Source organism: Candoia aspera, chromosome 3 (genome assembly GCF_035149785.1).
Source record: "Candoia aspera isolate rCanAsp1 chromosome 3, rCanAsp1.hap2, whole genome shotgun sequence".
In the NCBI taxonomy this organism is placed as follows: Eukaryota; Metazoa; Chordata; class Lepidosauria; order Squamata; family Boidae; genus Candoia; species Candoia aspera.
In genome coordinates, this window is record NC_086155.1 from 119392732 (window position 1) to 119408503 (window position 15772).

A 15772-nucleotide genomic window follows, 5' to 3' on the forward strand; every position below is an offset into this window, starting at 1 on the left:
TGTTATTTAACCTAACAACAAAAATAAACAGTTCTTTCTAGTTTTGTTAAAGAAAACCCACTTTTATTTTTTTCAATGGAGTACAGTTCTCACTGCTTATTTATGCATTTCCCTCCCCCTTTCCTCTCTCTTATTTATTTATTTATCTATCTATCTGTTTATTCATTTGTTCATTCATTCATACAAAGACATAATACAGCCAAAGTGAAAACTTTTTACATCTCACTGATTTCAGTAGGAGAGTTACATTATAAATTGATCAATGCGTGTCTGGGAGTAAGTCCCACTGAACTCAGTGGGACTTACTTCTAGGAAGATAGGAATACACTCTTGATGTTCATCTGCTCGAATCTCTCACTTTGGTCAAGGAGACTGCAAAAGGCCACTGAAGTAGTTCAGGACGATTAAAAGTAAATGTCAAATATCAAATCAGTAATAGAGGATCTTTCTAAAAATCTTTTCAGTTAAAATCTAGAAGAACAATCACACCAGGCAGACTAATTAAGTCTAAATGGCTTGTAGCTCAAACTGTTTAGTACATATTTACAGAATCATTGAACTAAAATGGGTGGCTGTAGACATGGACATACCTCCCATTGAAGGGCATTTCAAAGCATGAGTACTACAGGAGGAAAAGGTCCTGAGCCTTGTAATCTGACATGCTCAGAGTTAAAGTAGCATAGACAGTTTAAATCCAAGTCAGCACGGATTCAACCCAGAGTTCTCACTCGAGGCACAAATGACCAGGCTCAAATTATCCTATTTTGGACACATTATGCAAAGACCCAGCTCCCTGAAGAAGGCTCTAATGCTGGGAAAGGTGGAAGGAAAGAGAAGAAGCGGATGGCCAGCAGCAAAGTGGATGGACTAAGTTACAGTAATGATGGGTGCACCATCAGAATACCCGAAAGATCAAATCAGGGACAGATTGTTGTGGATAGGATCTATCTATGTGGTCACTAGAAGTCAAAAAGATTTGATGGCACATAATCAATCAATCAATCAATCAACCTTGCATGTAGATTCAGCACAAAGTCCCAAGGAATTCAGGGGAGATTATTCTCCAATACATTTGTAAAGAAGTACAATTTTATGTATACAGTATATTTGTCTGCTTATTTCATGGATTTCTATATTGCCCATTACTGTAAATTTTTCCAGAATATTAACACAATGATTCAAGAAAACAAGAAACAATAAATATACTGCACCAATATAGTTGGTAATAAATATACTGCAGCATTATAACTTGTTCCCAGACAGGCAAAGCCTGGAAGAATAAAAAGTTATTTACCTTTGTCCAGGGGTGCTAGAGTCTCCCTGGACAAAGAATACTACAGTATCATTACAGAATGGAGAAAGCTCCATGCACACATACCCACAAACCTTCTTGACAGCTTTCTTCTCTTAAGGAGGCATCTGAGAATCAGAAAAACACATAGTCAAGTTGTGGTAGCAGGCATTCCTTCCGGCAATTGGATCCCAAAGTGAGTATGGCTCTGTCCCCAAAGTGAGTATGGCTCTGTCACTCTGGATGGATAAGAACTTGTGGACTCCTTTGTCAGCAGTCAGGAAAGCCATCTTGTTATGGTAGTACAATCTAGAGGTTACAAGACAATTTCTATTCTGGCAGGGCTTAATGACCTACCAACCTGAGATGAAGGAAGGTGCTCTATGCCACAGATGCTACTTTGGCTGTCAGTTGTGCTGGAGGGACGCGGTGGCGCTGCGGGTTAAACCGCTGAGCTGTCGATCGGAAGGTCGGTGGTTCGAAACCGCGCGGCGGGGTGAGCTCCCGTTGCTCGTCCCAGCTTCTGCACACCAAGCTGGCCACATGACCCGGAAGTGTCCTATGGACAACGCCGGCTCCAAGGCTTTGAAACAGAGATGAGCACCGCCCCCTAGAGTCGGACACGACTGGACTTTACGTCAAGGGAAACCTTTACCTTTACCTATGGTGCTGGATCCATATCCTTCCCAGACTGCAATCTTGATCATTTAAAGGGAGCTGACTATCATTTCCCTGAAGAAAGGAACAACTTGCTGCTAACAGCCCCTCCGTCTTGTCAGGATTAACTGTCAATTGATTTCTGCACATCCTGTCTAATACTGCCCCAGCCACCAATCCAGTACATGTATTCTCCCATCTGACCCTGAATATAAGACATCCTCCTATCAAAAAACAAAGAAACCTCATTCAACAAATTCCCAGCTAACCTCTGATGATCCTTCCACTTAAAAAAGAAACCTGTCTTCCTTTCAAATAAATATAATAACAGCCAGCACATAATTAAGTCCACTAGACAAGAAACAGCCCACTGGAAGAGAACATGTCCCACAAGTGATCCAGACACCTACAAGGCTAGGACATGGGTAGCAATATGTCTGTGTTGGTCCACTATGATATATTATTTGATGACATCTGAAAAATATGTCATTCAAGAAGGTCTGCTAAGATTAGAAAAGAAATGCATCCTGCAAGAGAGCTTTGGCTTGATGTGCATTCTCAAGTTGCTTTAATCTGAAACAGAATAGGACAATTAACATCTATTGGGATTAACATTTAAATTGAATGTGCATATAATATTGCCTAACAACATCTTTGATAGTTTTTACAAGTCCACTGCTCCTCACAAAAAATATATGTGTGTTCTAGGAAGATTTTTATTTGTGACTTACAGTCACAAATGTATCAGGTATGTGAGTTGAAGAACCAGCTCTGTCTCAGGATTCAAGATATAGAGTAGTGAAGTTAAAATGCTTTCCACCAGGAATTGAACCAGCAGATCGATGTTCCAGCATATGATTTGTTGCCCCTGCTGATGATTCTGATCCTGCCTTTGGTATGTGGCAGGCAAATGGTGCTGTTTTAATGTATGACATATAAGGAATATTAAGGGCATGGTTGATTCCCCTGTACTTTGTTTATCTTCCCTCCCATTAGATGTCACCATTAAGTAGGAAAACATCTATCAATCACTATCCTTAATGTGGGCTAGGGGAGGGGGAGGAGGTGAGTTTGACAGTTCTATGGGCTTGGGAAGGAGGCTAGTTTTGGCAGTTGGTTAGACTGGTGGGTTTAGTCATAAACTTGCTCTGGTTTTGTGCTGAATACCAGTTGATAACCACACTCTTTTTCAAAACAGGTTTAGTGCTATTCCAGAAGAGTGTTAAACCCACATCCAAAAGCAGCTTGAACAACAACAGCTGACTAGCATAGGGAGAGTTGTCTCTTTCTTTTCCACTTAACCATGCAGCTCTTCTCCTGTGGTCACTGCTGGTTAGCTGCTGTTCTGGGTCTCTAAGCCTGGGTTCAATTATAGACCTGGTGGGTACAGGGAGAAAATCTGGTCTGAAATAGCTGGGTTTTTTCTCCTGCTCAATGGCTATGGCACACAGTGCCCAGAGGTCAGGGAGGAGTGGATGTGCCCACTCTGACCTAAGCAGCCAATAGCTATAACCTGATCCCAATACTTAGGGCTCACCTGCATGGCCTATGACAGAACGGCCAACAGAAAGGTCAGTATCCACAGCAATCACCTTACCCTAGTGACAACCCAGCAAAAACTGTGAGAGATGAGGGGAAAAGTACTACTTTAACATGGGTACATGTAAGGATGACATTAGGCTGCCTCAGGTATAGGCCAGACATCAGCTAAAAGCAATGTCATGAGGACAAAGCACAAAAAGGGAAGCTGCTGAGGCATGATGATGTTGTGTGAAATGCAAGGAAGGAAAGGCTCATAGGAAGAACTCTGCTGGGTCAAGCCAAGATCCATCTTACCCAATATTCTGTTCCTACAGTGACCAGAGGCCAGTGAAAATCTCACCATGTGGATACAAGGGCATTGTATCCTCCTGCTCATATTACCCGGAACTGGTCTTGGGAACCATCATGCCTTTGTTGGTGGAGATAATAATAATAGCTAGTCATAGATGCACATAGTCACATATGCATGTATTTAATCCTCATTTAAGTTTGTGTGAGTCAGTGATCACTGCTGCAATATAGCACTTATCAGTAGGAAAGGCACCTCAAGCTTAGCTCAATATGGATACTCATTTAATCTAGAAGGATGCCTGTTATTATAAGGTTATCTGTTTTGGTAACAGGAAGATCAAATGATTTTTATTCACTGTGACTGAAGGGTATAGAAAAAATAATTCTACCGGAGATTTACAAATTACAAAATGCTGTCTTGCTGGAAAATGCCCTGCTCTATGTTCTCCTGCCTTTTAAAAGTAGGTAAGGACAAAAGACCTTCGTGACTTTGGCTTCTTTCTACTGGCATTTTTCAGAAGAGATCCATGGCTTACTGATTCATTTTCCAGTGTTAACTGGAAAGATGTTCTTTGGCTGAAATTTACTACTGGTACCTGCTATTACTATTTAGAAGTGGGAGAGTGCATGTACTATACATGTGCTTTTTAGAAGTCTGGGTCTTCTGTCCTCCTCAAAGGGATCTCTGTGCCATTGTGTTTGTTTTTGCCATCGTATTTGTCTTCCCTTGAATATATTTGATTTTAAAGTCATACTCCTTCAGGGCAAGATTCTAGCTACAACCTTCTTGTTCCCACAGGTAGTGATGTAGTTTCTCAAGGACCTACATAGCATAACATATTTTTTTGGACACAGACTAATCTAACTCTAGAGCTTCTAGCTCCAGTAACACCAGTAGGTGAAGACTTGATTGGTACCCACTTGCTTTAACACTGCCCCAATTTTATTATATGTTTTATTATATGTGTTTTTAAGATGCCATGGAGTTTTTATCATAAAAATAAACTAGTTTAGGAAGACCAGTATTGTGTAAATTTCTTGCCCACCCTCTCCCTCTCTTCCTCCCTCTCAAGTTAAACATTGGTTTAGCTGAAAAAGCCAATTACCCAATGTATGAATCATACATTGTAATATCTCCATATACAATCCCCATCTGAGTTAATATGGATCAGAAATTCTACCCATCTAATTTAACCCTAAACTTAGTTATTGTTACAAAACTGGAAACTGGTGCCTACTGCTAGTCTAGTGAAAATTCATTAGTACACCCCAATGTATGTTCTACCCACCCATAAGATACAATATGTATTTAAAATAAATGTGCATTTCTGATTTTTTAAAAAAAAATACTACACAGTTAAAAAAGTGAATATTACTGAATCTCTGGAAGCTAAATCTCTTTTCACTAAGCTAAACCCAATTTCACTACATGTGAGTTTAATCTGCCTTGTGTCTGACAATTTATCTGTTTTTACAAAGAAAACCTGAGGTTCATTCAGTCCTAGTGAGCTGTGTTGAGCCTATCATGTTGCAATTTGTGCAGGCTGATTTCAGCAATGAAACCCCAACGATGCACATGGTAGATATGATCCAAACAGAGTTAAATACTTTTAAGTCCTATTTATTTTAATGGGAAATTAAGCATATGCTTAGCTCTCTCTGTCTGAAATCAATAGACTTAAAGTGTTTAGTATTGGCTAAACTGTATCAATATAACAATATAATATAATATAATAATTATAATAATTATAATAATTATAATAATTATAATATAATATAATATAATATAAAAGTGTGTGTGTGTATCAGAATGAAAATGAATTTTGAATAACAGTCTAAATTCCCAGTCTTACAGGGAAATCTGTATCAGTTATAGTCTTCATAATCTGACAAAAATAGAAAATAAGTTTAATTATAAAAATAAGCCTGTGAGAAGAAAATTTATACCAGTAAGATAAAATCAATGACAGCCAAAAGCCTTTGTATGTGGTGATTTTGAGACAGTACTAGGTTATAGATCTTGGGATCTTGCAAAGAATTAAATAAACATATTGACCACTCAATGCTAGAAGTGTATAGACAAGCACTCAATACTCACAAATTACTAAATAGTTGTTGGACACAGTAAATTGTATTGATTTCTGAAGTGTACTAATGGCCAGTTTACTTGTTTGACTGAAGAAATAGCTGAGAAGCAAAAAAGAACATTTTATACCATCTGGCAAAGTAATGTAAATCAAGTACCTTGCAATGCAAGATCCTTCCAGCCAGTTATTACTTCACCAGACAAAGAGTTCCAGGTTCTTTGTGCCAAAAGTTCTATAATACGAATTCTCCCAGCTGTGATTCTGTACAAGACAGGAGAAAACAATGAGGATGCAACCAAATCTGGGGCCCACAAGAGCAACTCCCAAGTCTAATTTCCCTCACTCCCTGAGTGAACTAGGAGCCCCTGGAACTAGTATAGCCATCAATATGGCTGATGTTTATTCACCCCACACCCAGTCTTTTGAAATGACAGCTGGTGGAACAGAACTGCTGAAATTGGGGAACTGGTCAGGAGACTTGGTTTTTGGTGACAACCCAAAGAAGCCCTGAGAAGCAGGATTGCTGGTGATGCCATTCCCATGCCATACATAGGAAGAAGAACTCTGGCTGTTACTGAGAAAATCAAGCTCTTGATAAAAATTCCAGGGACTTTAAATCACAACAAAAGCTCAAAGCAGCATAAGGGAAATGAATAGCTGAATCTTTTCTGCACCTGTTTTCACTTCAGTTAAAAAATAACCACAGACAATGACACTCATAAAAATAATTTGATATTCTGCAATAATGTTTATTTGTTGATCCTAGATCACAAACCATTCTGGAGTTTTAAACTTTTAATTGCCTCTATAGCTTGCTTTGAACTCAATTAATCCAGTACCATTTCTAATGAAACTGAAGTAACTCAAGATGGATGCCCTTACAGGTGATGAAGGGATTACACCAGTGCAAACCTGGCATGCAAAACTAATGAGACTCTGAAATGTAGTAATAGATATGATTTTCTGCACAGTTCTGAAGGGCTGTGAAAATAATAAACTGTAAGAAGAAAACAGTAGTTCCCAGCCTTTTCTGCCCCCTCAATAAACTCCAGGAGAGCTGCATTTTGGTTTTTCATCTTGTCAAGTGCTATAAGCCTCAGAGAAGTCATCTCAAACAGACAGCTTAACCAAAGCGGGCATTGCTAAGTAGCCTAGGGCTCATTTGCAGCGATCCCCGTATGTCCCAATTAGAAGAAATCAAATTGCCTCAGAGAAAATGGAAGAATAAATATGACCTCCCTTGTCTTGCCTTAATGCATCTTAATATGAAGCCATTCAGTATCACAGGAAATCAATGCAGAGTTCCTTCATAACACTTGTAAAATTAAACTGTTATACAGAAATGTGATTCCAGTGCTACCACCAATAGTTAAAATTCATCGGGCCCATGAAGGTTTAGCTGAAGGCTGGTTCATACATGAATATCCTTCCCTTGATTTCTTTATATTAGTTTGCTGTACATCTGATGATCAGTTCCACTAAACAGTATAGTGTGCTTTTTCGGTGAAGATGAAAGTTTGGCTTGTGGAATCACATTATGTCATCAGACAAAAATTAGCCACTGAGAAAAGGTAGGTGAGCTGCAACTGGGAAACAGCTGAGAAAAGGCAAAACCTGCTTTTCACTGTAGATACTGAAGACTAAACCAGATGGGATATTAAACACATTTCTTTGCATTTACTTGTGTACTTTACACTACATAAAATACATACGAATCGCAGCTTCAGGGAAGAGTGGAAGAAGGAAGCTATCGGTTGTCATAATTACAGCAAGATGATTTCATCAGGACCTCAACAACAAGCAGGAAAAGGTTAAACTCTCTCTCTTACTATGGTTTTGATAAATATCAGCATCCAGCCTGTCCTAGATCACAGAAGCATGGGAAAGACACACATCACACCTCAGTGATATTCCACAAGACATGGCTTTACCTCTTATCAATGAATAGCTGCCATTACTTTCTGGTGGGTGAAACTGAAGTGGAAGAAGTGCTGTGGAAGCAGCCATACCTGCCCATCAACTCAAGGTGACCAAGCCATTCTCAACAGGAACACCATGGGTAAGTAAAGTTTCTTTTCTCTTTGCTAAAGGTTAGCAGCAAATGTATAGGAAAAGGGATAACATGTTTCATTCCCGATAACAAAATCTGGATTCAAGTGGAAACAGGCAGTATATCTGAATGTTTTCAGACACATCAGGATTATGGGCATTCTCAGAAGGAAAGTAAACATCGTGGGAAGATTATCCATGCAGCTTAAGACTTTGTACTTTATTCACCTTCCTTTCCTTCTGAAGATTTCTAAAATACTTGATGGATTCCCAAGTTGTTATTGTCTCTGTTGTAGAGGCAGGAACAAACCTGGCGACCTCACCATGAGGGCATCAAAAGCTAGTGCTGCACAATCCTGTTCCCATCATTTTTCAGCATCTTAATGCATGTGCTGGTAGGGGAGCAGCATCTCTTTTGTCCAGGTACATTTAATTATTAAGGCAAAAATCCAGTCCTGCTCTAAATTGCTACCTTACTAACACTTGCTCTCTTCTTCAAAATTCTTTCCTTCTCACTCACTAAGGGTTGGGTTTTGTTTTGTTTTTGGATGACAGAAAGGCAATAACAGACAACTGTCTTTCTGTAAAATATAGCGAGGTTATTTGGTACAAATGGAGGGAATTTCATTTTTTTTTCATTTCAGATCAAAGTGGAAGTCTTTTGAAGTTTAGTTATTTGATAAAAAGGGCTTTATAACAAGCAGATAGAGAAGTTAGTAGGACATAGAGATACGTTATTAAACTGCAAACCATTATTAATACAGCAATTCTAACTTGAAAGAAATATGTGAAATGACACCGGAAATTAATTAGATTATTTCATCATTCTTTTACATTAAAAACTTTGATACAGTTGCATAGATATATAGGTACATTGATAAAAAGACACAAAGACAAACAGAATTTTAATGAGTGGAGAGCTTTTATCTACTATCACTTTGCAACTTAATTTTTTCTGTTTATACTGCCTATTGATTCCAGTTGAAACCTGCTGTTTTAATGTTGTTATTGATATTCTCTCTGGGTTTTCTTCTAATTCTGGCATTGATATTACCTTGATCGGATTTAGTTTATTGGAATTGCCTGTAGGTTTCAGTCTCCGGAGTTTTCCCCTGCTTATAGACATGGAAAGATAAAACCTTTCTTTTTATCTGAAAATCCTTGAGAGACTCTGAAAGATATAGCCATTTTCTGAGAACATTAAAAAAGAGAGAGAGAGAGAGACAACAATCAAAAGGAGTATACTTTTCACCAAGTCTCTTTAAAACATCATTTTTATACCCCTCTTATTCTTTTACACACACAGAGAGAGAGAAAGAGAGAGAGAGAGAGAGAGATCTAATCTAGTTAGGACACTGAGGAATGGTGTGCAAAGGAATTGTCATAAAGTCATATGAACTCCATGTTGCAGGCTTTACTGTCAATGGAAGCTTGAACTCCTCATTAATTGGGGATAGATATCACCCATTACTAATTGTCTTAAATTGTTGGATCATTCTTTTGTTTTAAGTAGCCTAAAAAAAAGGCCAGTCCTAAAACTCAGTTTGATAATACATTTGCTGTTAGAAGGTAGAAGAAATAATCAAGCAGTGAGATTAGCATACTCAGGTCTGCAGTAACGGTAACTCATCAGCCAAATGCAGCTACTCATTAGATGAGTATAATAGTCCATTAAAGGAAAAACTGGATGGATGGCATGGTATCAGTCAGCCACAGAATGGCTAGTGGTTATGTTTAGTGGATGTTAGTTTCGGCAAAGTGGGTTGAAAAAACACAACACAGAACACTTTTAAAGCCCTATATATTGCTGCACTTGGGTGTCTATCTTTTAACAGTGGCCAGCTGCACTTGGGTGTCTATCTTTTAACAGTGGCCAGCTATATTTCCCAACTGAAATAGCAGTCTCCAAAGCACTAACAGGGACTGTCATGGGCGGAGGCTGTGATCTAGCTATCAGGTAGCTGGGAATGCATGGGGCACACCTTGTGTTTTTATTCCAAAAGAAAAGGATGTCTAACTTTAGCATCATTCAGTGGGCAAGCAGTCTGATGTTCCTGGATTGATGAGGCCTGGTATAAAAACCAGGAGCCTGTTCTGCCTTTCCTGTTCAACAGAACAATTCCTCCTGGCTGCTATACTCATGATCCATCTTTTCACACTGGCAGAGCCAGTCCTTGCTGACAGCTGCTCATGTCTCAAGGCTCATTTCCAGTGATGAGCCTATAATGACAGCCCATATCAAACCTATTCTCAAGGAAAATCCAGTTTTATGTCACATGGAGAGACATGGATAATGTGAGGACCCAGGCCTAAATACATTTTGTATCTCTTTCTGTAAAGGACAGTTTATAATAAAAGTGAAATTTGGATGATTTGCTAGCACCTTGCCATAACAATTGCCTGGGTTGCTCTGGTAGATGACATCTTTGCACTTCTTCTGAAACAACGTCCTGACGATGTGCTCCTCTACTCTTCTACTGTTTTACCCATGGCTTCTGCCTCCAGTGCTTGAGTATCATGAGAGATGTAAGGAATTTGAAATTTGAGCTATTAACTTTTGGTTGGATACTGATTTAAACAAAATGATAAAAGAACAGTACTATGCAGTCAGAACGCTGAAAATGTGAAGAAAATATTTTGGTGCAATATTTTACAGCACCAATAAATTGTACTCCTTTCTGTCCATACATTTGGCTTCAGATTACATGCTGAAATAAAATCATATGCATCGCTTACTTGACAATATATTTAATGTAACAAAACAAATGCATATTGTTTCTTACACTGAGTAAAACAATGAATTTTCTTTTTATGTATACTATAAACAACAAAAAAAAGCTATACTTCATACTGGCTGTTTTTCTGAATGTCAAATCTGTCGGCCAAGTACACATTGGCTCCTGAACCTGTTCCCTGGAGAAACTGTTCAAGAACTGCTTATCCATGTGGAAAGATTACTCCAGTATCAGTGAGACTTATCTGCTCTGTAAGTGCCAGTTCAGTTGTAAAGCTTCTCGGGGGGCATTTTGTAAGGAGCACCGACTCAGCATCAATGAGTTGCAGGAAAAAGGTATATAAAAACAACCTCTGTCTGTCTGTTAGGCCCAGTGAAAATCATAGTATTAAATGCAATATAATTTCAGGTAGTTTTTTTTTTTAATAACATCTCATTTACATTTCATTTTCTGAATATAGCCAATGTTCCTTCCAGTTTGATCTCATATGCTTAACAAGAGACGCTCATGAGTCAACAAAAAAGATGCTGAGTCTTTCAAATGATTTAGAGGTACATTCCATCCAAGATTAAGCATGTCATCTCCTATTGATTTCATTAGTTAAAAAGTGATTAATTTTCCCTGGATCAAATCCAGAATCTCCACTAACTACATGAAAATGAATTGCATTAATAAGTATAGACTCATCCCTCAAATAAAGGCCATAGCTGGTATAGCTACGCACACCTAAATACATGTCCTACTGTGGGAAGTCTATCTGTTGCTGCATTGCTGTCAGGGGAATTTTATCCCAATGCCACAGATGGAGAGGACAGTGAAATTGGGCTTTTCAAATCTTTTGACTGAATGGCAACTTGCTATCTATGATTTATTTTCATTCATTCATTCATTCATTCATTCATTCATTCATATGTTGATTTAGTTTTAGATGGCTTAAAGGCCATAGCACAAGTAGTTTACATATTTTTTTTTTAAAAAAACCTCCCAACACCACAATTACAAAATCAATTCAATTAAAAGACTAGTAAGTAATAAAGAAATAAACATCTCAGAAGAAATGGAAATAATGACAATTAAAACGCAGCCAAGAGAAAGAGAAAATAAATAAAATAAAATAAAAGATTGTGGATCCCAGATGGCAATTTATTTTAGAGGTGTGTGGTAAGGCAGCAAAGGCTCACTTTATTGTACTCACCAACCAAACTGCCATACAGGGACAGGCAAACTGGTCAGCTGCATATCTTTGGAATGATGAGTCCCACAGTTCTTTGTCATTGTCCATATTGATGGGACTGATAGAGCTTCAAGCCCAAAGCTTGCACAAGGGACCCAACTGCCTATATACCTGCTTTCATGAAGAACAGTTCTACTATTCTTTTTGGCCTCAAAAAGGTCTCTAAAATGACTCACAAAGCTTAATATATGTATATATTATTGCATTTGCCGGAAAGAAAGTCTAGGCTTTCAGGCAAATGCAAAAATATATACATGAACTAAACTTTGTGAGTCATTTTAGAGACCTTTTTGAGGCCAAAAAGAATAATTTTTAATCATTAAAATTTAATAATTATACATTATAATTAATTGTAATAATTATAAAAATAATTTATCTTTAAAATAAGGGTATCGCCTTAGCTTTCTGTGAATATGGAAGTGAGAGGAGGGCGTCTGCTTAATCTTCTTTTCAGAGGTGGAGAGTTTTTTTTGTAAGTCCAATTTTTCCCCATCAAACTGAGCCCAGAGTAGATATATAGGATGAACATCCAATTCTAATGATTTGTGAAAGCAGGGGGGCTTTGCAAAGCTTTGGGTTCAATTCCAAAAGAGTGCTTTGAGTCACACGTGGAGCAGTATTTGAACATAGTACCTGTCTATGACTTTTTAAAAAATAGCTTTTTATAGGAACATATAGCAGGTGTGGTGGGCATCTGCATGTTCCCAGGAAAAGATACAGCTGCAGATAGGTATTAAATTTGTGCTTTTACAATCTCTGAGCCTATATTTTCTAGGGGGAAGGCATCCAGGCACTAGTCACTAGGCACTAGTCACCTACACCCAGTGGTGTGATTATAAATGTATAACAACCAACTTTGCTGGCCACTACCACCACTGCACCATGAACTGCCAAACAGCTGATCAGCAGGCTAGGTGTCAAGGCTCACCTCTGCTGTCAACTGTCTTGTAAAATTCCCCCAAATTTAATAATTGGTTCTCACAAGCCAGTACAAGCTGGCTCCAGCACACCACTGCCTAAGCCCCTTTCAGACAGTAAAATGGGAAGAGTAAAATTATCAAGGGTCAGTGGGAAAAAGATTGTGATCATATCTTATAGTGTATAGGTAGTCTGCATTTACTGACCACAATTGGGACTGGCAACTGGGTCGTTAAGCAAAGTGGTCACTAAGTGAAACTATGACTGTGTTTATGATCTTACTTTAGCTTCCCTTTGCTTAACAGACCTGTGAAGGTTGTAAATATGAGGATTGGTCATAAAGTTACTTTTTCATCACCATCGTAACTGCCAACGGTCGCAAAACAAGGCAGTTGCTAAATGAGGACTACTTGTGTTTAAAATGTGTGATTGTCTGTTGGGGGATAAATTGAGGTAAAGTGAGAAAGAGCCGTTTTCTGAGTCTTGCAGTTGAAGAAAATGATGCACAGCCTCAATTTGTTCACAACTTCCAAACACCCATAGGTAGCCATATTCAGTGTTCATTGGGAATTCAGATTTCTTCCAAACGTTGACTACTTTATCTGCCAGAGGATTTGAATGATCCAGATCAAGACAAACTAAACCAAAGGTACTTCTCATCAATATTGATTTCTCGAGAGAGAGAGGCATTATGTCCTCTCACACTTTAACTGATTACAGTTATTAGACTGTAGAGAGTATCTTTGGGGAGAGAGAATATTTCAGGATGAGGGCTTAGAGAAAGAATCCTTTTTGGTAGCTGAATAAAAGATTTATTGCAGACAATTGAATATACAACTTAATTAAGACAATGCCATTTTAGACTTCTATGGCAAATCCACTCTTAAGAGCAACCCAGTGTCAACTCAGTTTTCGGGGCTATGATAGTTGCATCTTTTTCTAAGAGTTAAAATGCACTGTTAATTGTGTACACAATAAATTCAATAGCATGTTGTTGCCTTTCTGATTTTTGTTTTTAAAATCCTCCCTCAGGGTGCAGTGTCAAGGTCTGGACCTGAGTGTAAGAGTCCCAACAAAGCCTTATTGTTCTAAGATTTTAAATATTTTGTAGCTGTGGCTGCCACCTCAGTCCACAAGCTGGCATAGTGTACACTTTTTTACACGTGGACTGCTGATTCTAAAGGCACCAAATGGTAACATCGCAGCTGAAATGTATTTATATTGCCATGAAAATCCTTACCACTCTCTGTCTAATTAACAGCAAAGTGCTGTCTCATTGATCTCTTGATTAGGGTATCAGATCAGCATGTTACTGAGGAGAGACCATTATTTAGTGTAAGCCTTTCTGCTTACAATCCCTCAAGTAGGTATAATCAGTTACAAGATAAGGAGAATCAAGAAAAGTTGAGTCTAGAGGTTAGAACCATGGGCCAAGAGAGAACAACTGAAGACAAACTAATTATAGGTTAGAAAACTTGTAGAGCTTAACCTGGCTGATTGACAGGAACAAGAAAGCACCCAAACCTTTTAAGAAGATTTAAGATTAGCAGGAGGGTAAATACAATTTTAAAAACCCTCACTCTTCTAATTTCAGACCACGTATCATTATTATTTATTCAGGACAGCCATTTTTTTTTTAGTTAAGACCCCGGATAATTCATTGGGAGCAGGGGGCATGATTCCAATACAAATCTGGACAAACAGGTTTGAGTCTGGTCAGTGAATACTATCCTGAGAATGGAAAAATGGGGTACCAATAGAATAATTTTTATTTTATTTTATTTTATCAACTAGGCTTTTACTTGGCTATGAATATATAAACTAGAACCTATACTTTCCCACTGCTACCAGACTCACATAAGATCCCGTTATTCCAATTACTCCATGTAAGGATGGTGAAGCAATCTAATAGTTTAAACATTCCTGCCAATCTGTCAAAAAACTCTCCAGAGCTTTTGTTTTTCCCCAAAATGGCAGAGTTGATCTCAAGCTCCCACTGCCTACTACCGGTCTGTTCTTGCCTTCCTCTCCCCTCCATTGTGAGGACTTGGAGAAAGGAAAAGCAAATCATGATAAATTCTAAAGAGCTCTGGGGTAAGTCTTCTTCCAGGTAAGTGACACTGGCAGCCTCATTTACATTCATATCCACAGATCGTAAGACACTGTCTCTCATTTTCTTCATTGCCCTCTAATAATTTTTCCTCTTGGGGTAGGAACTAAAATTGGAGAAAGACCAGAGAGGGCAAGCTGAACTTGAAAGGAACTGCTTAAGATGAGCTTTGTTTTGGCTTGCAAAAAATTGCCAAGTCCCTTGATCCAGTTTCCATTTCTACTGCTTCAAATTAGCATTACACGCTCCAAATGTTTGGACTTCAACATTCATCTACCTTAGACAATGTCATCAGTGAAAACACACTGTATGTACACACATGTACCTTAGTTCATGGGAAAGCTCAGGCTCAAGTAAGTGATCCTTTTGGATCTGTTTTTTAGATTTATAGCTCACTCTTCAATTACATTATCACACTGCCTTACATCAGTAGGCAAATACACTGCCTTACCCTAAGCAAACATTGATTTGAGTCTGGACATGGGTGGGGATCAGTGCTACTGTTTAAACACTAGCAAGATAAGTTCCTTTCAGTTTTTATTAACATTTTTAAACATTATTTTGAATTGTCTGCAATTACCAACTAGCCTTTAAAGTTAGTCCAGCATGCTATACATTGTGGTTGTCTATTCTGGAAGTTACTGATAATAATGTGGCCAAGTATTGGATATGCCACATCAGACATAGTAAGAGAAGCGCATCAATTTCTGACCTGTGAGTTTGATCTAGGCCATGAAGCTGCCCCATCTGACCTGTGAAGCCTTAGCAGAGGCCCTCCTTCCTGAAGTGTTGACCCCTCCTGAGGGAATACCTCAAATCAGAGCTTCCATAAGATTTCCCATTTTTTGCATCTTTCAC